Genomic DNA, 23,706 nt, shown 5'->3' on the forward strand with positions numbered 1-23,706 from the left:
TGACAGAGATGTGATGGACTCAAGGTGCAGAAGGAGACATATTTTTTTTGGACATGGCCAATGTGGGAATTTGCTTTGCTTGACTATGCATATTGTTACAAGGGTTTTCTTTTTCTTTTTTTAAATGGTGGGGGGAAAGGCTGGAGGGAAAGAAAAATCAATTTTTGTTAATTGAAAAAAATAAAATTTAATTTAAAAAAAGGCTCATGAATCAGTGGCAAAACACACATATACATACATACACTCTCTTTCTCTGTCTCTCTCTCAAAACCATTTCTTAGAAAACTGATGTTCTTTCTCCTTGTTTTTGCAATCAGCCTCTTTCTTCATTTGAATAAAACCCAAATGCTTACACCTACACCTAAAAAGCAACCTGTTTCTCTTGATTTGTGCCCTTCCATTCACAAAAAATATCATGGCTTTCTCCTGACCTCCATTACAGAGTTAGACTAGAACAAGGGAAGCCCACCCAGAACCAGTGAAAGTGTAAGAGAATACAAAAACAAAAAAACAAAACAAAAAAACCTAACTAGCTAAGATAATAAAGAGTTGGGTAGTACTAAAAAAGGAAGTGGGTAGAACTGGACAGCAATATAAAGACAATGAATGGGATCAGACAGGTCTGAAGTGATTTAAAGAGTAAGGAAAAGTAGTTTTACCATCCAGGAAGGCAATTTAGAAATATGCTTTTTTAAAAAGCTGCTAAAATGTCCATACCCTTTGACCTAGAGATCCTACTACTAAAAGGTCAGACAGAAATGTCCCATATATAATAAACATTCACAACAGCACTTTTTGTGGTAGCAAAGAACGACAAATAATGAGACTGGAATGGCTAAACAAACTGTGGTATACAAATATAATAGGATATTACTGTGCTATAAAAACAATAAATATGAAGAAGTTAGAGAAGCATGGGAAGACATCTGAACTGATAAACACTACAAAAGCAGATTCGAGAAAACAAAGTACGATGTAAATGGAAAGAACACCAACAAAATCAAACTGAATACTGTATAATTATAATAACCAAGCTTGGCCTGAGAGAAGAGATAAGAAAATGTACCTCCCTGCCTTCTTTGCAGAGGTGGAGTTACAGAACACTACACATCTACTATCTGTCTCAGTTGGTGTCAGATTTGCTGAACTCCTTTTTCCTCCTCTTTTCTTTTTGGCCTTTGTTACAAGGGATGATGCAATGGGTTGGGAAAGGTGATGTGAAAACAAAAGTTATCAATTTTTTAAAACACCTTGTTCTTTCTAAAATGCGGCTCTACTAGATACAGTTAGCCACTTAGATTTACTAGATAATTACAGAGGTAAAGGAAGAAAGACTAAAATAAAGGGCAGAAAAATAAACAAATTCCCCTTTTCCCCCCATACAACCACAAAACATTTTTCCCTGGGACCCTGGAAAGTAGATTTCATCATGATCATATGGAACCGTGTTTGTGTGTGTGTGTGTGTGTGTGTGTGTGTGTGTGTGAGAGTGAGCTGGTTTCTATTATGACTGACCTCTTAAGTATTAAACAAAAGTGAGCTGAGATTCAATTCCTGGGTTTACCAAACATTAAGTTCAAAAACAATGAATTTTATTTTAAAAGCCACTTCAAGTTCAAAATAAGGTTATTTTTTAAAATTTAAGGGAATCAAATATCTTATTCACTTGTTATTAAACTCATTGTTTTTCAAATCAGTTAAAGTGGTTTTTAATCATCATGATATAAGCCTCAAGTCAAAGTGTTCTTAGCATTTAGTCAAGTCTAGGTGCCAAGGGAAAACTGTGTTCTTTGTTTTTCATGTTGGCCCTAACATGTATTTACTAAGTCAAAATTACTCTGGTCCAAAACAATAAGGCTTTGTAGAGCAGAGGACTGTTCTACAGAGCTCAGCCTAGCTGTAGGTACACAGAAGTTTGCACCTCCTCTTCTGGCATCATCTTTCTCCGACCATCCTTTACAGGGAACCCACTTCCAAAATCCTTGGAAGAGATATCAGCTCCATACTCCACAATGACGTCTTCTTCAATGGTGCTCACCAGTCTCCAGAATTCCTTCTCTACCAGTTCTGTGGGTACCATCTAGAGAAAAACAGAATAGCTAATGAGCAAAAATGACCATGATATGACATGCAGGGCAACTGTTATAAGATGACAAACCTCTAAAGCTCCCAGGTCCAGGCAGACTAGATCCCAGATTTTTCACTAGGTAACAGGGATTTAAAATAGACAAGCTGGGCTCCTCAGAAAACCATCTGTAAGTGTAATTAACCTTTTTCTACAGAAAGCTGTTTCAAAACTGAAAAGGAAGAAGATGAAACAATATCAAAGAGAAAGGGGAAAAGGTAAAAATCCGAGTAGAATTTCAATAGAATTAGCAAAATGTCCTGACGGAGCACCATGACAGCCCATGAAAATGCTCTTTGGAAAATAAGCAAACCCTGTATTACAAACAGGTAAACAAAAGAAGCAACTGCCATGTACTTCATGCTTCTCTGTTGTCAATTATTCCCAAAGGACTATGAGAAAATTAGGTCAAACATTTACTTCTTAACAGGGAAATAACTCACATTTTAATATATGTAATTTTAATGTTTACAAAGTACTTTCTTCACAACCCTGTGCTACAAATAGTGAATGTATGTTAACCCCATTTTACAGATGAGGAAGTTAAAAGCTCAAAGGATAAATTACTTACCCACGATCACACAGCAGATTAAATGTTAGAACTAGAACTTAAACTTGATCTGTCAACTCCAAATCTAGTGCTTTCTTTCCAATTCACCATACTAGAAACTCTCAAATCAGAGAGTCAGTTAAAGAATTAGAATCCAGGCTGATTTCAAATCCCATACTCTATTACATCTTTCTTAGTGTGTCCTGCCTTCCTTTTTTTTTTAGAAGAAAAAAAGGAGCAAGAAGGATGGCAGGGGCAAGAAATAAAGAAAAAGAAACCAAAGGTTTAAAACTTGTAAATCCTTCCACCTCCCCTAAACCAGCCCTTAGACACAGACTCACATGGACTGGCATGTTGAAGTAATCTGATTTAAAGTTATCTGCCATCTCTCCAAAGCTCTGGAGGGTGTACTCTCGGACTGCTTGCTCAAACCCAAACGCCTCTCTAGGTTTGTTACATTCCTGGGGTAAGAAAGAAAAAATACAAAACTAAGTGTCACATTCCTTGGTGGTATACTTGACAGAACTATGACAGATATACTGCCAATTTCCGAGAGTGAAATAGTTCCGATCATTTGCTTATTTAAGAAATCCATATGCTATCTGATTTGGCATCAGGGAAAATAATCTAAGAACCTCACGTGCAACTTATAGGCTTACACACTCCACCTGGTATACAATGAAGGAGGTAATAAGACAGTTTTTTTAGTCTCAGGGCTAGCAGTAAGCTCTGGCACCAGGACAAACAAAGCAGTACTAATGGACTGAAAGCAAGCCCACAGTAGCCTCTCAAGTCTTAACATATCACTGGATTTCACCATGGAAAAGACAGATATGCATAAAAAAAGGATACGAGGGATTAAATTATCTGGCTAGGAGTAACAATTTCTTCATATTATTTATCCATTATCACCACATCATATAAGCACATATAGAGATTTAGAACAGAATACATTTTCAATTATCTAATCCAGGAAATATAGACTACAGTAGCTAGACATGCCCTTCTAAATACTACTAGGCACGCCATATCCAGTTCTCTGAAAGCGTTTATTGGTCCCTTTTCTGCAGAAAAACATCCCAATATCCACACTTACCAGGAAATCCACAGCTGATTCCTTCTTCCTAGTCTCTCCAATTAAAATAGCTCATCAAATTCAAAGTAAGAGTTAGTCAAAAAAAGACGTATTGCCCAGTGATGCTTTGGGTAGAAATATGTATGACAAGGGCTAGATTCTATGCTCTGCATGCCCCTGTCCCACCCTGTTTGTTTTATTTAATTACTTTACTTTTTAATTTAAAAAGCAAACAAAAGCCTTCAGGTGTTCAATAATTCCTATGTTCTGCACAAAAAACTCAGTCACCTATAATAATCTGTGGGTTCATCTATCCAACACTCGAAGTTACAGAAAGAATTTTTGCAAAGAAAATATAATCTACCAAAATATTAATTCTAATTTCTTCTAATATAGTTCTTCAAAAGACAAGAGGATTTCATGAACTGATGGAAGAGTTTTGTGTAATTTTCTGGTTGATTTGCATTTTTAAGTGTTCAAAACTAGCTCGTACCTCAGCAACACATTTAGGACACCTCCAGTCTCCTTTGGGCACATCAGGCAGAGGGGGAATCAAGCAAAATGTATGGTAGCTGTCATCACACCCATCACACAAGAGCAGCTTGTCTTCATTGTTTCCTCGACCACAAAACATGCAAACATATAGATCCACCTAATTGGAAGGGGGGAACCCATTAGTCATTGTAAAAAAGTAAATGATACCCAATCCCAAACCAGGAGCCCACTAGTTAAAAAAAAACTGTTCATTATTGGAAAAACAAACACAATCAGACATTGCACATACATACAACTAAGGACTTCATACAGTATAAGTGCCTTAAAAAGTGTTCCTGGTGCTTCTCAAGTCAAAAGGATCTTTACCCTTTTATATAAAGAGAATCTTGAGCACCAAAAAAGTGGTCAAAAATCACGTTGCATAACAATAGCAAACCAAAAGACAACTTGCAAACTATCTCCATCCCAGCTTCTACTATTCATCTTGTGAAGCAGCAAAACATTGCCTTTCTTAGGCACTTTATAAAGTAACTTCTATGTAAACAATATATGGTACATATATACAAACACATCATGGGTAAAGTTATTTCTCCAACATTGGTAATACTGATTTGTACCCACTTTTGAACCTAGAACCCAATAGTTTAGGAGTGCAGCCTATTGCCAAGGAACAAAGCAAACTAATTGGCTCATTCTAGGATCAAACATGAGACAGCCTCATTCACATGAGTCTGTTCACAGATCTCACAGGCTTCCAGGGCCCTTGCCAACCCAACCTAGACCTGAAAAATAGAATCCCAGCTATGACACACCCAGCCTCAACTCAAAGACTTCCAGATAGGGGAAACACGCCACATCTTTTGGCAACCCATTCCACTTTTGAACAGCTCAGAAAGTTGGAACATTTTTTTACTGACGTTCAAACTAAATTTGTCCCTTTGCAACTTCAACTTATATCTCCTGGTCCTGCCTCCTAAAGCCAAACTGAACAAGACTAATCCTGCTTCAAAATGACAGCCTTTCAAATACCTGAAAATAAAGATTATGTCCCCATCAGTTCTCTCTTCTACAGGCTAAACATCCCTAATTTCTTCAACTAATTCTCACATGACATAAACTAGAGAGGCCCTTCACTATTCTGGCTGACTTCCTCTGAATACTTTTTATCTTACCAAAACTATGGTGCACAGAAGTAAATATTCCAGATGTGATCTGACCAAGATCAAGCAGGGAGGGGCCTGTCCTAATGCAGCCCAAGATCACATCAGTTCTTCTGGCTGCCAGGCGAACCATTCGCTAATATTGAGTTCAAAGTAAATTAAAATCCTGAAATCTTTTTCAGATAAACTGGTATCTAACCATGTTTTCCCCCATCTTCTAACTTTTCAAGTTAATTTCTTGAAGCAACGTCTAATATCTTTTGTTTGTTCCTACTAAATTTCATCTTATTAAATTGAACCCAATGCTCCAGTCTGTTAAGATGTTTGGGGATCCTGACACTTATCCAGTGTTAGCCATCTGTCCTGGCTTTGTGTCACCTGCAAATTAGACATGGAGGCTGTCACTACCTTTTTTGGAATCACTTAAAAAATGGTAAAATGGACAGAATCAAGTCCATATCTTTGGAGCCTGCCACTACAAACATTTTCCAACATGATACAAAGACATTAATGACTTGAGTCCAATCATTCAACTAGTTTTAGATTCATCCATTTGAACTACTATTTAGCCTCCAACACTCCATCCTTTCCACAAGACCATAATTCGTTATTTTATCTTTTCTTCCATTTGAAAATTTGGACATTTGCCCTTTTGTATTTTAAGGTACTTCTGCTATTCTCAGAGTTTTCAAAAATCATTGACAGTGCTACTCAGCAACTATATCTGCCTTTTCCCTCCCCCATACCCAAGGATGTAATCCACTTAGACCAAGTCACTTTTTAAAAAATTAATCTCCTTACTTGAGTACCAATTCTATTTTATCCATTTTTTACTATTCTTTTCAGTGCAAAAGTCACTCTCCTTGGCAGGGAAAACAGAATTAAAAAAAAAAAAAGAATTAAGCAGCTCTGCCTCTTCTCTGCCATCAGTTTTCATGGTCCCACCTATCTAACAGCTGTCCTATCCCTTCTTTGATGATCCTCTTCCCTGACAGACAATTAAAAAGCTGTTTTGGTGTTCCTAAGTTTTTCTTCCTTTATATCTATCTTTTATATAGATCTTTTTAAAATCTATGTTAGTCTCTGTTCATAAGTCTCTTCAGAAAACTCATTTTTCCTGCTCATAAGAATTGTTTCCCTCTGTGACATTACAATTCTATTCTTGAATTTCCAACCTACCTGAACTACATTTTGTCTGTGCCCAGTCACAGACAAGATAAACCAACTTTTTTTTAAAATCTCTATATTCTTGGAGTGAAGGTGGTGATAATTTTGCTGCAACCTGATTAAAGCAGAGTTGGAATAGTGTTCAGTTTGGTTATCACATTGTATGGGACATTGAGAATTTAGAGAGCACTCAGAGGGAGGCAACAGAATTGTGAATGGATTCAAAACCATGCCATACATGAAATAAGCTTGTTTAATCCAGAAAAAGCTTAGGATAGGGACATGACTGACTTAAATAGTAAAAGGGTTATCCTGTGTATAAAGTATTAGACTTGCTTCTAATGGGTCTGGAAAGTAAACCTAAGACCAATGGGTAGAAGTTAGAGGGAAACTGACTTTAGCTCAACATAAATAAAAAACTTCCTAACAAAAAGAACTATCTCATAATGGAATGGGTTGCCTAACAGGTAATGAGTTCCCAGTCACTGGAGGTTTTCAAGAAGAGGCTAGATGACCAGATTTATAGGATAACAGAGATGCATGACATGGTTCAAGTTTAATTCAAAAGACTCTGAGCACCCTTTCCAAGTCTCAAAGTCTAGGATTCCAAGTTCAGTTTTAACATATCTTGTACATACGATATATACATAGCTGACAAACACATCCTGGAAAGTCCCGTAACACTTACAAAGTTAACAGAAAGAGTCCCTTTTCGTTGTCTCATTTGCATACTAAATGCTTCTGACCTCGTACCTTTACGTCTTCGAGACACCTCATCTTGAAAGTAAAAATACAAATAAGCTGTTATATGGTAATTGCACAAGACATAATATAAGATTAGCATTTCAAGACCACTGGACTTTAAGTGTGGGAGAACACTAGAAATACAAGCAAGGCTGTAGGGAAAAGAACAGAACTCCTAACCAAAAGTGTACAATTTAGTGGATGAAATTAAAAGATACAATTCAACCAAACCATGTTAAGTATTTAGGAGATCAAGTGACATGCAGTTCAGATATCCATATCCTGATTTATGAAACTGTACTGTCTTTTAATTCACAAAGAAGCAATTACGGCTTATGTTCTTAATATTGTCAGGTTTCTGTAAACGCAGTCACAATACATTTTCATCCACCCTATGGTAAAACTGAATTTAAGACTATCCAAATTTCTACACAGATAAAACAAAAACCTATGTCAACTTATGTCAAAGTCTCACAAGACTTTTTTGCCACTACTTATAAATATAAAGCAAGTCTCAAAGGTAAGTATCTGGTGATAAATACTGCACTTCCCAAAGAAAATAAGGAATACGGCATATGTCAAGAGTAATTCTTAAAATAATTCTTAAATTAGAAGACTTTCTCACCACTGAGTTCCTACTTTAAAATCATAATCAGGCATGAAAGTGACTGACTCTGGGCTCCTGAAGGCTACACTAATGGAATACTAGTTCTGTCAGCTCCTCCTAAGCTGAAAAAGTTGCAAATTTGGGCCCAATGATGGAGCAGTCGAAGTCTGGAAAGGCTCATCATTAAATGGCTTTCCACAGTAACTAATGATATTGTTTATTCATGACACTGTGTTAAGGAGGGTTTGTTAGCTATCCTACCTACATCGATGAAATCAGTTATTTTTTAAAATGTAATGCTTTCTAACCATGAGATCTTTCCCCTTGCTCCTAAAGCAATTTTTAAATTCTGTAAACTAGAAGTGCAAATCAATCTTCCTTTACAATCAAAGCTTCGGCAACCTATATGACAAAACACTAATTTTACCTATTTCTTACAAACATAACTTTGAAAATAGTACTAGCTTTATATGCCACAGCTTAGAGGCAAATCCTTCTTTCTAACCATCATAAAAGCCCAATGAATATAATATGGCTTCTCACAACATGAGGAATTATCTAGTGACTTAGCTAGAAGTCAAATTTGAACTCTAGAACTCAGACATTCTAGGTAAATTACAAATACATTGGTATGGTTCCTCAAAGCAAACATATCCTGATATAATTCGTATCCCTTGACATTCATATTATTTTTCCTTATTATCAATACTTCTTGCTTTACTTTATTTCATTTCCCTGTTCAGAAAACAAAATTTACCTTCTTTATCCTTTGCTCCTATTGCCAGACCCATCATCTTAGGCCCAGCTCCGAAGATCTGAAGTTTCTTCAATTCAGCGTTTCTACTTACTTCTCCAGTCTCTGCCTAAAAGCCAACCAAAAACACATGAGCATTGGGAAACTCCAGCTTTCCATACACAAACACTTCTTTTCTTATCCCATAAAAAAGTCTTAAAACTGGTTTTAATATGAAAAGGTTGATCTCATCTTCCAAAATCCACTCTCACTAAGGCAGCAGGGACTACCTATTTTCCCTTTCTATGAAAAAATGTTTGTATCTTTCACATAGGGCTAACTATCCATTCGCATTAACAACTGCGTGTTTTATATCCTGAATACCTCATTCCCCGAATATGTGAATATGTGTATTGAATAATTTCTCTAAGAGCACCTACACAAAAGATGCTAAAGCAATGTAAGGATGAATCAGAATTAAATCTGGACCTCTTTAATCTATAATCCAAACAGATTAGTCTGTCACATTCAGGGACAAGGGGGCAAATGGAAAGAGAAAAATAATCTGGGGCAGACCAATAATAATAATAAAAATAACAACAAGCAGCATTTTATATAGTGTCTACCATGTGCTAAGCATTTTACAAATATTTCATTTGATTCTTCTAACAACTCTGGGAGGTAGATGCTATTATTGTCCCCATTTTAGTTTTGAGGAAGCTGAGGCAACTTAAGTAACTTGCCGAAGGTCACAGCTAAAAAGTATCTGAGGCTCAACTTGAAATAAGGTCTTCCTGACTCCAGGCCTATTCACTTAGTCACCTAGCTGCATAGAATAGAATAGAATGAATGCCTAGACTTTCATTTATAATCCTAGATTTCAAACAAATCTAATTCTGTCACAAAACACAAATTTTCTGTTATGAGGTACAAAGAATATAATCATTAATGTGGTGTTGACACTACGAACCGAATGAAACAATCATTTTCCACTTAGAATTTACTCTTCAAATCCTTATCTGACTGCTGTCAAGTAGAGGCTACTTTTGGAATAGTACAATGACAAACACTAATATAATCATTCTTCACTACTGTAAAACAAAGTAACATATTACAAGCCATTTCAGCAAGTTAAATGTTTCAGGTCAATGATCCATATGTAATATTTATTCAATCCCTTGCAATTAGGATACAAAATAACTTTTAGGAATTTACTGTACAAAAGAACTCAACTCTAAAGGAAAACTACCTTCCCAGTAGATGTTCCTTCCTTACAGCTAGGTGGTACAGTGTAAGAGTGTCACTGGCCACATTCAACCTGTAGAACTCCTGAACCTGATTAAAATGCAACTGGAAAATGCTTAACAAAATAAATACAAATACAATACAAAATAGATAAGGTTAATTTGTGGGTTTTGAAGTCAATATGTAGTCTGAAGGATCCTTTTTATTTGAGCTCAACACCACTGCTTTACTTGTACTATCTCATTTGATTTTTAAAGTTTCTTTCATCAAAAGTGTTCTCTCCAGGGGACTAGATCCAATTTTGTTTCCATTTTTTAAAATAATGGAAATTTCATCTTTGGCAATTTTTAAGTTGTTATTCAGTCATCTCCAACTCTCTGTGATGCCAAATGGGGTTTTCTTGGCAAAAATACTGGAGTGGTACACCATTTCTTTCTACTGCTCATTTGACAGATGAAGAAACTAAGGCAAACAAGCTTAAGTCACTTGCCCAGGGTCACACAGTTAGTAAGTGCCTGAGGCCACATCTGAACTCAGGAAAATAAGTCTTCCTGACTCCAGGCCCCCATACTTTATCCACTGCACCAGCTAGCTGCCCAGATTTTTAAGTATGTCCATTTATATATGTGTGTATGTATGTGTATGTATATGTGTGTATGGGTGTATGTGTGTATGTATGTATGTATGTGTGTATGTATGTGTGTGTGTATGTGTATGTGTATATATACACACACATATATATATGGTAAAATGATGAACCTTCCTCTCCTCAACTTCTCTTCAATCCCTTCTTAGAAGGAAATCCAACAAGGAAGAGTAACTTATTAAGTAACTAAATATCTTAGTTTTAACCCTATAACATTTTCTGTCCAACAGAAAATTATTGTCCTGCTCCATACTATAGGTACCCCACTTGAAAATGAAATGACATGTTTCTCATCTTTAAAAAAAGTAAGTTTTCCACTAGATAAAGAACTTGTGTTTTAAAAAGTCCTTTTAGATCACACCAGACAAGAACAGAATGGAATGAGGGGACAGAAGAAAAGAAAATCAGATACAAGGAGAAAAAGATTTTCTGGTATATCACCATCCAGTTACCCAGGCTGCCAACAAAGATGTCATCCTCAACTCACCAATCACTTAAGTCCTGTCAAATCTACCTTCTTAACATCTCTTGGAACATGCCCCCTTCTATATTCTGACACTGCCATCACCCTAACAAAGGCCCTTATCACCTCATGCTGGACAACTAATAGCTGCTGGTGAGGTAGGCCTGCCTCAAGTCTCATCACTCCAGACTATTCTCCAATCAGTTGTCAACTTCCTAAAGCTCAGATCTGACCACATCAACCTCCTCCCCATTCAATAAACTCCACTAGCCCCTTATCACCTCCAGAATTAAATATAAAATCCTCTGCTTGACTTTTAAAGCCCTTTATAACCTGTTCCCCCGATCTTTCAGTCTTCTTACAGCTTCCTCCCCTCTATATACTCTACAATCCATCGACTCTGGCCTCCTTGATGTTTTTTGCACCAGATATTCCATCTCTCAACTCTGGGGATTTTTACAAGTAATCCTCCATGCCTGGAATTCTTTCCCTCCTCAACTCCATCTCCTGATTTTCCTGGCTTCTTTCAGGTATCAGTTAAAATCCCACCTTCTGCAAGAAGCCTTTCACTGTCCTCCTTAATCTTAGTGCTTTTCCTTTGTGATTATCTCCAATGTATCCTGTCTATATTTTGTTTATACATAGTTCCTTGAGAGCAGGTACTGTTTTGCCTTTCTTTATATACCCAGCACTTAGTATACCCAGCATCTGGCACATAGTAAGTGCTAAGGGACACTGGTCCTTAAAGTAATACTATCTTAAAGTTCATGAACAATATAGCTACTACAAGGGGACAGCCCTGGCTCATATAAATTTACATGATAATGGCTTACAGAAATAACAAATGAAAAACAGAACCACCCTTTCCAAATCCAAGTCCCCTAAAAGACTTTTAAAAAATCTTTTTTAATTGAACAAAATGAGACTGGGAACAGGGCAAAGTTTCCTAGTTATCCACCTGATGGTTTCCTTTCTCTGTTAAGAAAGATTCCCAATAATTAGATTCCCAGTCAATCTGAGAACAATTAATTAGAATTCACAAGTTCTTCAATCTATCTCCCAAAGAGAGTGAATAAGGTCTCTGGGGCATTAAAACTAGCACATATATAAATGAGATCCAATGACCAGAAATATTTTATAGTCAGTGCTATTGCACTGATAATTAACCGTACTTCTCTCTCAAGTGGTCAATGGATCCTGGATACCTGAGATTTTATGCGTCTGGTTCTCTTCGGTAGAATATTCATTCTTGTGCCCTGCTCTGAGGAAGCCTGGGCATCAGTGCTGAGGACCTCAACCTCCACTTTTTCCTTAATATCCAAGTTGGGCATTTGGACACCCTAAAGGATCAGAGCACAGAAGGACAACAGAGTCACTGATCAGACACCAGGCATGAAAATCAGTGAGAAAAGAATAAAAAGAAACAACAAACTGATTTCAAGTCCACTGAAGCAGGGAGAATTATAATTCTGGGAAGTTTAAAACATGTGTCAGGTGTCAGATTGTATGTGATATCTAAATACCAGCCCAGCTAAGTTCAGAGGTAATCACAAGGCCTGGCTGCTAGGTGATATTGCACACAAGTCATAGAGAGTTTGTAATCTGCATCTGGTGTACCCATGTTGATGAAATCACAAAACCTTTCACTTACTGAAGTACTAAAATATAGAGAGTCATTGTAAACAGGAAAAAGAGAAGCATGCTTCCAATAATGAAGCCTTCACCTTGCTCATCAGTGCAACAAATTTGACTTTAAATTTTCAAATACATTTGTTTTACTGCTGGTCATGGTGACTGAGGAAATCTAATTCCATGTGGCTAACTGCTAGCTTATTCTAAACCACTTGTGTTTCACAGAATAGAAATTTATTCATGATACCTAAATATCAAGGTGCATCTAAAGTTGATACTGCAGACAAGCTGTACTGGGCCAATTTCTGAAAAGAATAATGACTTACCATAAGGCTGACTCCAGACTGGAAAAGCTCATAAGGGTAAAGGATCCTTTCATAATGAGATTTCAACAGGGACCCAGTTCCTTTCCCTGGCAGATAGCCTAATCGACTGCCCACTTTAGACCACTTCTTCTCTTTTGTAACCATTTCAAAGCCTCCTTTGCTGGCAACAATCTGAAAGAGAAGTAAATAAGTAGAATTTTAGAAAAAGAAGTTCCATTTAGCAATCTGGCTCTATATCTAGTTTCCCCCAAAAAATTCTAGAATCCAATCTCTAGAATGCCCTTCCTATAATGACCCAGAAAAGACCAAAATTATCAACACTTGAGGCAAGATTTTAAAGTGATTTTTAAAGGTTTTAAACTGTTTGAAATAGTGCATGGGTACCAACAAACTAGTTAATAAGTCAGAACATTACTGAACTCACTTTATGTAAAGCGCTATAATATAATTAGATATCAATGGAAAATCAAAACACAAAAATACAAACCCCATACCTGTAAGGAGATTACCATCTATCTGAGATAGTATGAAAACACATGAAAAAAGGTTGGTGATGCTTTCACAGATCCATGAAAAAATACACACAAAGAGGCAAGCTTATATGATATAAAACAGGTATGTTAAATGCTGAGATGATACAAGAGTGACTAGAGTGAAACAAAGTTTCAACAATTCACAGGAGTTATAGATTTGGAAGGGGAGAATTTAAAGATAGGAGGGGACCAAAATTTCTAGAGCTAAGTTAAGGGGCAGAAAATTTGACATAGAATCATACATCACAGATACAGAACTAGAAAGGACCATAAAGTGGAAATTCCTTCTTTTACAGATAAGGAAACTTGCCCTGGGTCACACAGATAGTACATGTCTAGGATTGGAACTCAAATTTTCCTAATTTGAAGCACTTCTGTGCCACCTAGCTGCTTCAGGAGGTTAACATATAAAAAGATCAAGTCCGTAGTAGATATGCTTGGCTGTAGAACATTATGTTGCTGGAATGATATGTGACTAACCAACTGAGAAAAATCACTTTAAATCTAATACAAGTTTCTTACATGTCCATATTATATTCTATGTGCAGTATAAGTATATACACAGGCCTTATTTCATAGAAGCTGATATTCTTGGACTGTATGATGTGAATGTCTCAAACTGTTCAACCTGAAAAGAGCCTAGGAGATGTTTTAGTCCAGGGGTTCTTAACCTTTTTCCTGTCATGAACCCTTTTGGCAATCTTGTAAAGCCTATGATAGTGTTTTGAAGGACATAAAATACAATACATAGCATCAAATATAAAGTCCTCTGGCATTTAAAGCACTCCATGATCTGGCTTTCTCCTACCTTTCCAGTCTTCTTTTACCTTACACATACTCTATGACCCTTGCTAGTTTCCTTGCCATTTCTTGAACAAGACACTACACTTCCTGACCCCAGGCTTTTTCACTGTCTTCCATAGCTGGAATGAGTTCTCCCTCCTCATCTCAATCTCCTAGTTTTCTTCAAGTATAGCTAAAACTCTCACACTCTGCAAGAAACTTTCCCCAATCCTCCTTAATGAATTCTAGTGCCTATCCTCTGTTGATTTTTCCAATCTAACCTAAACATAGTTAGTACAGTGCCTGCCACATAGTAGGCACCTAAAAATGTTTATTGACTGACCGACTGATTAAAATTTAAGCCAATTATACTGAAACAGTTACCAAAAAAAATTTTTTTCAAAACTATAAAGAACCTCTGATTCAGTCCAACCAATTCATTTTTCAGGTGAAGGAACTGAGATCCGGGAACTTTGCCAAAGTCACCCAGAAGAGTTGGTAAGGGGACTAGAAACCAGGCTGAGTCCCAGGGACTCAATAATCTTAGCACTGATGAATAGACCAAACCAGAAAGATGAAGAGGAGGGCAGTTACTTAACATATATTACTGTTCAAACAAGGGGAAGGATCAGAACAAAGTATGCTAAACTGCTACAAATTGATGCTACGAAGTTACAAAGCTGTAGTCAAAAGCATAGAATCATGGAATATTATAATTAGAAATATCTTAAAGGCTAACTGAATCCTCCTCTCCCCTTACTTTTGAGATGAGGAACATAATATGCAAAGAGATGAAGTGAATTACCCAACCTTACTCAAGTTGCTTTACCTGTGTCTCAATTTCTTCATCTTAATTTACACAAGGGAAAAGTTACGTGCTTCAGAAGGGGAAAATATACAGGGAAAATATGCAAAATAAATCAATTAATTTCAGGAAGAAATTAACATCATAAAATAATGTGACAAAATAACTATTATACATCATAGCAACAGGCAGTTTAGCTTCACTAGGAGGAATGTACTTTGTAAAAGTGTTTGGCTATTTGTTGGGAAGTGCTGTGTCAAAACAACCACACACAAACACACAAAAAAAGTATAACATCGTCCAAAGAAACTGGTGGACCTTTTCTGAGTTCGTGTGCATTTTAGTTTTCTTATTGGATTTATTTTTTTTTTTTTATGGAAAGAATAATTATCAGTCTGGGGTGAAGTCCTGCCCGAAAATAATTTCACTGTTCCTTGTTGAATCCTAACTATTATCACATATAATGATAGAAAAGAAATATGATCTAGTGTTAAGATCATTACATGTGAAATCAGAAGGCCTGATCTCAAATGAAACTTACATTACCTTTTATTTTTTTTGCGGGGCAATTGGGGTTAAGTGACTTGCCCAGGGGTCACACAGCTAGCAAGTGTTAAGTGTTTGAGGCCAGATCTGAACTCAGGCACTCCTGAATCCAGGGCCAGCGCTCTATCCACTGTGCCATCTAGTTGCCCCTTACATTACCTTTCTGAACCTCAGTTTCCTATTCTGAAAAATGGATATAACAATGCTTATGTGATTTGATACACTCAACAGGCTGTTGAAAGCACATTGTAGGGCAGCTAGGTGGCGCACTGGATAAAGCACTGGCCCTGGATTCAGGAGGACCTGATTTCAAGTCCGGCCTGAGACACTTGACGCTTAACTAGCTGTGTGACCTTTGGCAAGTCACTTAACCCTCATTGCCCCCCACCAAAAAAAAGAAAAGAAAACACATTGTAAACTACAAAGCACTGCGTAAATAAAAGCAATAAAAATGAACTCTCCATATTCAAAGGAAACACTGCTATCATACTATCAGTGAGACCTATATTTGCAATGGTTTTTCTGGTAATAATTATAGATTTGTACTAATTCATCTGCACTTGCCTACCCAGTTTCCCCTGTGATCAATGGCAAACATTAGAGAGAAAGATGGCTAGTGGTAGCAGTCTGCAGCCATGAAATGAAACAAAGGCTGAATCATACCCATGATCCTGGCTTCATAAGGGTAGCCATAACTTTGTTAAAACTGAATTTCTTCTCTTGACAGATCCCAAAATTGCAATAAACTTACACATGTCCAGTGACTGAAAATATAAACATTTTCTCACTCCCTCTGTCAGATTATGCCAAAATTTCAATCTTCTAAAAATATGAGTCTGGCTGGGATTGGGGCCAATTTTAATAGGCGGAATGGACAAGACATTTATTACTCAATCTGTTGCGTTTTTTAAAAAATTAGTGTAACACTTCACTTAATAACATATTCTAAGCACTACATTTAGACTAAAAGTAAATCACTGGGGATTTTAAAAAAGGAAGTAACAATCAAAACAGGAAATCACCATAGGTAGAGGGATAGAGAATGGATTCATATAAGAAATTCCAAGGTGAGGAAAATGTCTTGTACTATATTACAAGGTCAGTATCTTCTCAACAACAAGCAACCTGATAAATTTACTAGAGCATTGAGAAGTTAATCGACTTGCCCAAGGTCAGAAAGCCATTAAGTGACAGAGATGGAACATGATCACAAGTTTTCCTAGCCTTGAGCCATGATCTCTACACACTAAAATAACATTGAAAACTTGCTTTTCTACCTTAAAAAATATTAAAAGGTCAAAGTGTTTCAAGATCCCCAGAGCGCATAATCTATAACAAAAAGAAAACTAGCCACAAATAACCTTTTTAAAATTTTAAAAGATTTACCTAATAATCCCTAATCACTAGAATTTAGTGGTCAACTTAAGCATCAACAATATTCTAAATGCAGATGAACCTCTGACTGGAAAACATCCTCCTGTAAACAGTCATCCCAAAAAGTCTAATCAACTTCACTGTCTCCACCTTGGAAGTAAAATCACTGTAAAATGTAAAGAGAATTACTACATAGCCTTTCATGAGTTCTGAATCTCAACAAGTCTTACAATCACACATTTTTATATTAAACAAACTTTTTTTACAGGCTTAGGATGTACTTGTTCAAGGTTACACAATAAATCTGGGATACAAAATGGACTAAGAAAGTCTAGTTCAGTCAGGACTTAAATTTCAATAATTCAACATAAATTCTCTGACTAGGCTCAATGAAATATTAAGAACATATATTCTAGGGGCAGCTAGGTGGCGCAATGGATAAAGCACCAGCCCTGGATTCAGGAGGACCCAAGTTCAAATGTGACCTCAGACACTTGACACTAGCTGTGTGACCCTAGGCAAGTCACTTAACCCTCATTGCCCCACCCCACCCCCAAAAAAACCACACACAAGAACATATATTCTATCATTAACTTTTTCATTTCATAAGAATAAAATATTGAATGTAATTTAACTGCCTATCGTGGGATTATTACCTGTTAACTATAACACTGCTTCAGAAAAACACATGAGGTCAGCTTATTCTAGTGTCTTATATAAAATTTATTCTATAAATTTTATATAAGACACTTTCGGTGCTGATTTCTTGAGGTTTTTTTGTTTAATTGTCCCATGTTAAGTTTGGTTTGAAGGTTAAAGAAGACATTTTGTGGTAAAAGTACAAGTAGTTAAATAGAGTGCTTATTTTTGTTAGACCCTAAAATACAATCAAAGCTAATACAAAAATTTTAATAAAGTGCAAAATGCCCCCCAAAATCACCTTGCTTAAAGCATACAGATCAAGGATTTTTCTCTCCACCACAGGTATTTTCAGAGTAGATCCCTGAAGTTCCCAGAATTTTGCTAGTTGATCTAAGAAGTCCAGTCTCACTCTGGTCATTGCCTGAGACAAAAAAAAAGAAAAAAGAAATAAAGAAATAAATACACTAGATATCAGAAATATATGAATTTAAACCACCAGTGAAATTTAGATCAAACATACTATGTACAAGGCAATTTGCTACATGGTAAGGACATAAAAGATAAAAATGAAACCATCTTTACCCTACAGGAAATAGTTTTAATAATCATCTCAAATGAGATGGTAGTCAAATTTTAAGTTTGACAAGGGAAAAAGCATTAGAAAGAGATCAGAAGAGTACCAAGGACAGAACTTTAGGGGATATATACCTTAAGGAATTAGATGCAGTTAGAGTCACAAGAATATGATACCTCTAAAGGGTAGGAAACAGTATCAAATGCAACAAGAAATCAAGGATGGTAAAGACTGAAAAAGATCATTATGTCAAGGTCATTGATGGATTTTAGATAGCAGTTTTGATAAGTCCTAAAGTTGGAAGCCAGATTTCAAGTTGCTAAAAAGAACATGGGTGGTAAAGAAACGGAGACAACATATAAACAATATTTTCAAGAAATATGGTAGTGAAGGAGAAGTGAGAAGTGGAAAGATTGCTAGATGGAGCAGGAAGGTCAAGGGAAGGCTTTTTAAAAACGAGAGAGAAATAAGTATGTTTTTAGGCAAATGACAAGGGGCCAACAGAGAGGAAGATGTTAAAAATGTGTGAAGGGGAGAAATGACTCTCAGAACAAGGTCATGAAGGCAGCAAGAAGGAATAAAATCAAGAGTGCAGTTAGAACCCTAATATGGAATAAGGATAAATTCTTCTTCTGTGAAGAGAAATTAAGTGTTAACACTGAGAAGTTTTAAGGAATGAAGTTAGCTGGGTGAACTCATATTGGATACCTTCAAACTCAGTGAAGTAAACTAAATTTTCTATTTAATTGTTTAAAAGTAAGAATATAGCTGATATTTATATAGTGCTTTATATATATTTACATATATAAAATCTATACAATAAATACAACTATATAATAATGCATACATATGTATATATATATATGTTTTTAAAATTATCCCCACAACTACCTTTGTTTTTGTTTGTTTGTTTTTTGCGGGGCAATGGGGGTTAAGTGACTTGCCCAGGGTCACACAGCTAGTAAGTGTCAAGTGTCTGAGGCCGGATTTAAACTCAGGTACTCCTGAATCCAGGGCTGGTGCTTTATCCACTGCATCACCTAGCTGCCCCCGCAACTACCTTTGAAGACAGGTACTATGAGTAACTATCAATTCCATTTGAAAGATAAGGCTCAGGTTCAGAGAGGTTCAGTGACTTGCCTAAAGTCACAAAACTAATCAGAAACATGCAAATCCAGGGCTCTTCTTCTGGTACTTTCTCCACTATACCAGGCAATAGGTAGTACAGTGATATATAATTACACTATAATCAGTTAATGGCATTTATTAAGTGTCTACTATGTACCAGGTACTGTGATAGGTACTGGGGATCTCAGTACAAAGAATGAAACCACCCTTGCTCCCAAGGAATTAGTATTCTATCTGGATAAACAGCCTGTACATATGCAATTACATACTGCCTAAACAGAGTAGAGTTAAGGAGAAAGACAACTGTTAGTTGAGGGATGAAGGGAAGAGGGAATCAGGAAGAGCTTCATGTTGAAAGGGATATATGAGGTGCATCTTAAAGAGAGTCTAGGAGGCAGAGGTGAGGACAGAGTCCATTCCGGGCATGGGGGCCTGCAGAGCAAAAGAATGAAAACAGGAGAGGGTGCCATGGGTAAGGTACAGAGAAAAAACAGAATTTTTTCTGGACTGTACAATCCAGACTGTAGAGTGCAAAAAGAGGAATGATATATAACAATAAGGAACAATAGGGATACTTGTAAAGTGTTTAAAAGCCAAGCAGAGCAATTTACTTTTGATCCCACAAGTAATACAGAAACACTTCTATTTAATGAATAGGGGCGAGGGAAAATCACTCTGGCAGCAATGTGGATTGGAATAGAAGAAATTTGAAGCAAGAAGACAAATTAAGAGGCCACTGCAATAATATAGGTGAGAAGAGATGAGATGAGAGCCTAAACTAAACTAATGGCTTTGTGAGAAGAGAAAGGATTGCATGCAAGAGAGTGGAGACAAGGTAGCAAGACTGACAACTGATTTGATATGTGGAATGAGGGAGAGATGAGGCCTACAACTTGGAGAACATAAGAAAGAAAAGGAATAGTTCAGGGATTATGACATAAAAGATTATAACAAAACTGAGAAACAAGTTTCCTATAAAATTGTTAAGCTTATCAATGAATCTGCTTTACAAAGACCAAATCTGTAGATGAAGGACTGTGAAGATTCACTCACAAAATTATTTAGAAAATACTTAGGAAAAAATAATGACCTAGGAGGGGGAAAAGTTAATTTGTATATTACAGATGAAGGATTCTCAAAGCTTAGCACTTGCTGCCCTCACTACTGTAAACCACGAATACAGTTCATCTTCTATAAATTAAGTACAAAAACTGATGTAGCTTTTTTAAGGTAATAAATAAAAATCATACCCATCCTCCATGCCTCAAACAGTTAATTCTAATTAGCAATAACTGTAAGCCCTAGCATAGGGTGGGGACAGATTGTGGAACCTATTTCAATAATATCAGTGAATTTCCTCTGTAAATACAGATCAGCATTCGATCTGCAAGAGGTTAGGTGATTTGCCCAGGGTCTTACAGCCAGAAGGAATCAGAGATAGGACTCAAACTCAGGTCCTCCTGACTCCTAAGCCAGCTACGTACTACTCGACACAGCTTCTCCTGAGCAACACTTACATAAGCTTTGGAAATCTTCCTCCCTGAAGATATGAAGAAAAGAAATGGAACAGAAAGAAAAACTAAATGATATTCCCAGTAAGAACACACTTACCTCAAGCTCATTTAAACGCTGGACACGAGGAGTAAAACGAAAGCTTTTTACTTCACATGCAAATGGAGGCTGCCAGTCCTGAATAAGAAAAATTAATGTTTAATACACAAAGAATGTATGCCTACAATTTAAGGAATTATTTACCACAAACTATGAAAACATTGTCATATGATAGTCATCTACTAACATAAAGATCTCATTTTTAAAAGAATAAAAATTTCAATATTGTTTATCAAAAACAATTCCCAGATATCAACATCCCTTTCTTATATTCTTCCTCATAAAGAATTTTTCCCACACCAGTTAAGTATAATAATGGCATATTTTCCACAAAACCTTTTTCCTTCAGGTCCAACAAATTGTAAAGAGAAATGGAATGCAGGAGCAACCACATAGGACAAATAATAAAATTGAAGTTTGTGAAGTATTTGTATTTGAGGTCCTTGCATTGTGTCAAAGGACTCAGAATGCAAATCCATCAAAAAAGAGAGACAGCGCCATACATATGTGCTATATGATAGCTGATATCAGGACACACAATTTTTTTTTTTAAGTGAGGCAATTGGAGTTAAGTGACTTGCCCAGGGTCGCACAGCTAGTAAGTGTTAAGTGTCTGAGGCCGGATTTGAACTCAGGTACTCCTGAATCCAGGGCCGGTACTCTATCCACTGCGCCACCTAGCTGCCCCAGGACACACGATATTTTAAAAAAACAATGTAGATATCGGAGAACACGTAACAATGTGGTCTTAACTTCCAGATCAAAGTAGCTGCTTAACTGAAATGGGTGGAGTTTTCTGCAGAATAAAGTTTTAGTGAATTTGGGGACAGGCCTCAACTTTAATTTGGCAAACATAACAGTAATGCCACTCAAAAAGCTGGAAAGAAAAAAAAAGATAAAAAGTAGTGACTATACAATGTTGTAAACTTGGTAAATCTGCCAACATTGACAAGAAATTGTTTGCAAGGTTTTTGGTTTTTTTTTAATAAAAAGATCTAGAAAGGAAAATTTGGTGTACTATTTCAATTTTTTTAAGCATTATCGAAGCTTTTTTTAATCCCCAAAGAAACTCCTGAATGGAATTTGTATTTAATAAGTCAAGAACTAATAACTACCCAGTTTAAAAGCATTTTTTTTAAAGTCAAAATGATTCTTGTAACACAAATGAATCAAGAACCATCTGTGAGTCTAAGGGGAACTCCATACACCACTGCAGATGGATAGCCAGTCTGGCTTAAAAATTCTAGGGATCTGCCTAAAGTTCAATGAGGTTAATTGATTTGCTCAAGGTCACAAAGCTAGTAAGTATCACAGAAAGGCTTTGTAATGATTCTTCCTAACTCAAAGCCTAGTACTTTATCCACTACAGCAGGATATCTTTTAAAATAAAGTAGTAATAAATGTGAAAACTCCTAAAATTCTGTAAATAAGAGGAAACTCTACTATAGCACAAGCCAATGTATCATAATAACAATTATGTGGGGTTTTTCCGTTCTCCATATTCATTTTAGTTTTCTGTTATGTCTACACTGTACAGTATCTTCACATAAATCTCTAAAAATGTGTTTTTAGAGTTTTAAAAACATTTTAAACAGTGCCCAACACCAGTATCTTCATCAAAATGGTCATCATGATCCAATGTGTTCAGCAAACCAAAGGGTAAACACTGTCAAGTAGATAAAGGACCCGGGACCTGGATTCTTAAACCACCTCAGTTACCAACTGGCTATTTGACCTTGAGCACTTTCTGTAAGCCCTTTCTTTATGTTTCAGTTCTTCAGAGTGTCCTCCCCTTCTCACGTACTCATCTCCCTTGTCCTACGTACCAAGAGTAGGAGATGTTTCAGCTTCTATAGCACTGTGAGTTCCGCAGAAGAGATACATAAATCGGAGGTAACAGGAACATAAATATCTAGGATCAAAGTACCTGAACGTTTTCCTTCATTCAGAACATCGATAAGTACTGAAGCTGAGAGCTCCTTCTCCCTTGGGTTTAAAGGGCCAGCGACGTCTCCCTGCCTGCCTGGCCTTGGCAATGCCCCCTCGATGCAGCTGTAAGCAGCACCGTGTCACTAGTCCTAAGGGACACCTAAGTCTCCCCACGCCTCGTTAAGATACCCACAAGGCCAAAGCCCGAAATGGAGGAGTGGGAAAGCACTTGGAGCAAGTTAGAATCGAACCAGGGAGAGGAAGCTGGGAAGGAGACAACAACAAAGCGGCGCAGACGGAGCCGCCCCACCCTCGCCCCCCCGCCCCGTCAGCATCCCAGGGCGCCCCCTCCATCTGGACAAGACTGGGGGTGGAGGGGCGGGAGAGTTGGGGGGGGGTCACAGGAGCCTCCCTCCCAACACAACAGATGATTCAAGAGAGCCTTCTCCACAGAGGTGGCCGAGCACCGAGATCACCACTCCCCCGGAACCCGAGCCTCAAAGCTGCGGAAACTGAGGCAAAGAGCAGCCGACCCCACCCCCGTACCTTGGGAGGTCGGATCTTGCAAATGCCGGTTTTCTCGGCCAGGGGCCGGATCCGACCGATGAAGCTGAGCGGGTCGGTGAACTCCTCCCAACTGGGCTCGAAGACCGGGCACTCCGGGGGCGGCACGAACTCGGCCGCGTAGCCCCCTGGCCCCGCACCCGCCATGTCCACACGGAGGGGACCCCTCCCGGGGCTGTGGGCAAGAGGGAAAGTCAGAGATGAGGGGACGGCAGGAGCCCAGCCGGGTCCTTTCACGTCCCGCTGCAG

Source organism: Dromiciops gliroides, chromosome 5, assembly GCF_019393635.1.
Source record: "Dromiciops gliroides isolate mDroGli1 chromosome 5, mDroGli1.pri, whole genome shotgun sequence".
NCBI lineage: Eukaryota > Metazoa > Chordata > Mammalia > Microbiotheria > Microbiotheriidae > Dromiciops > Dromiciops gliroides.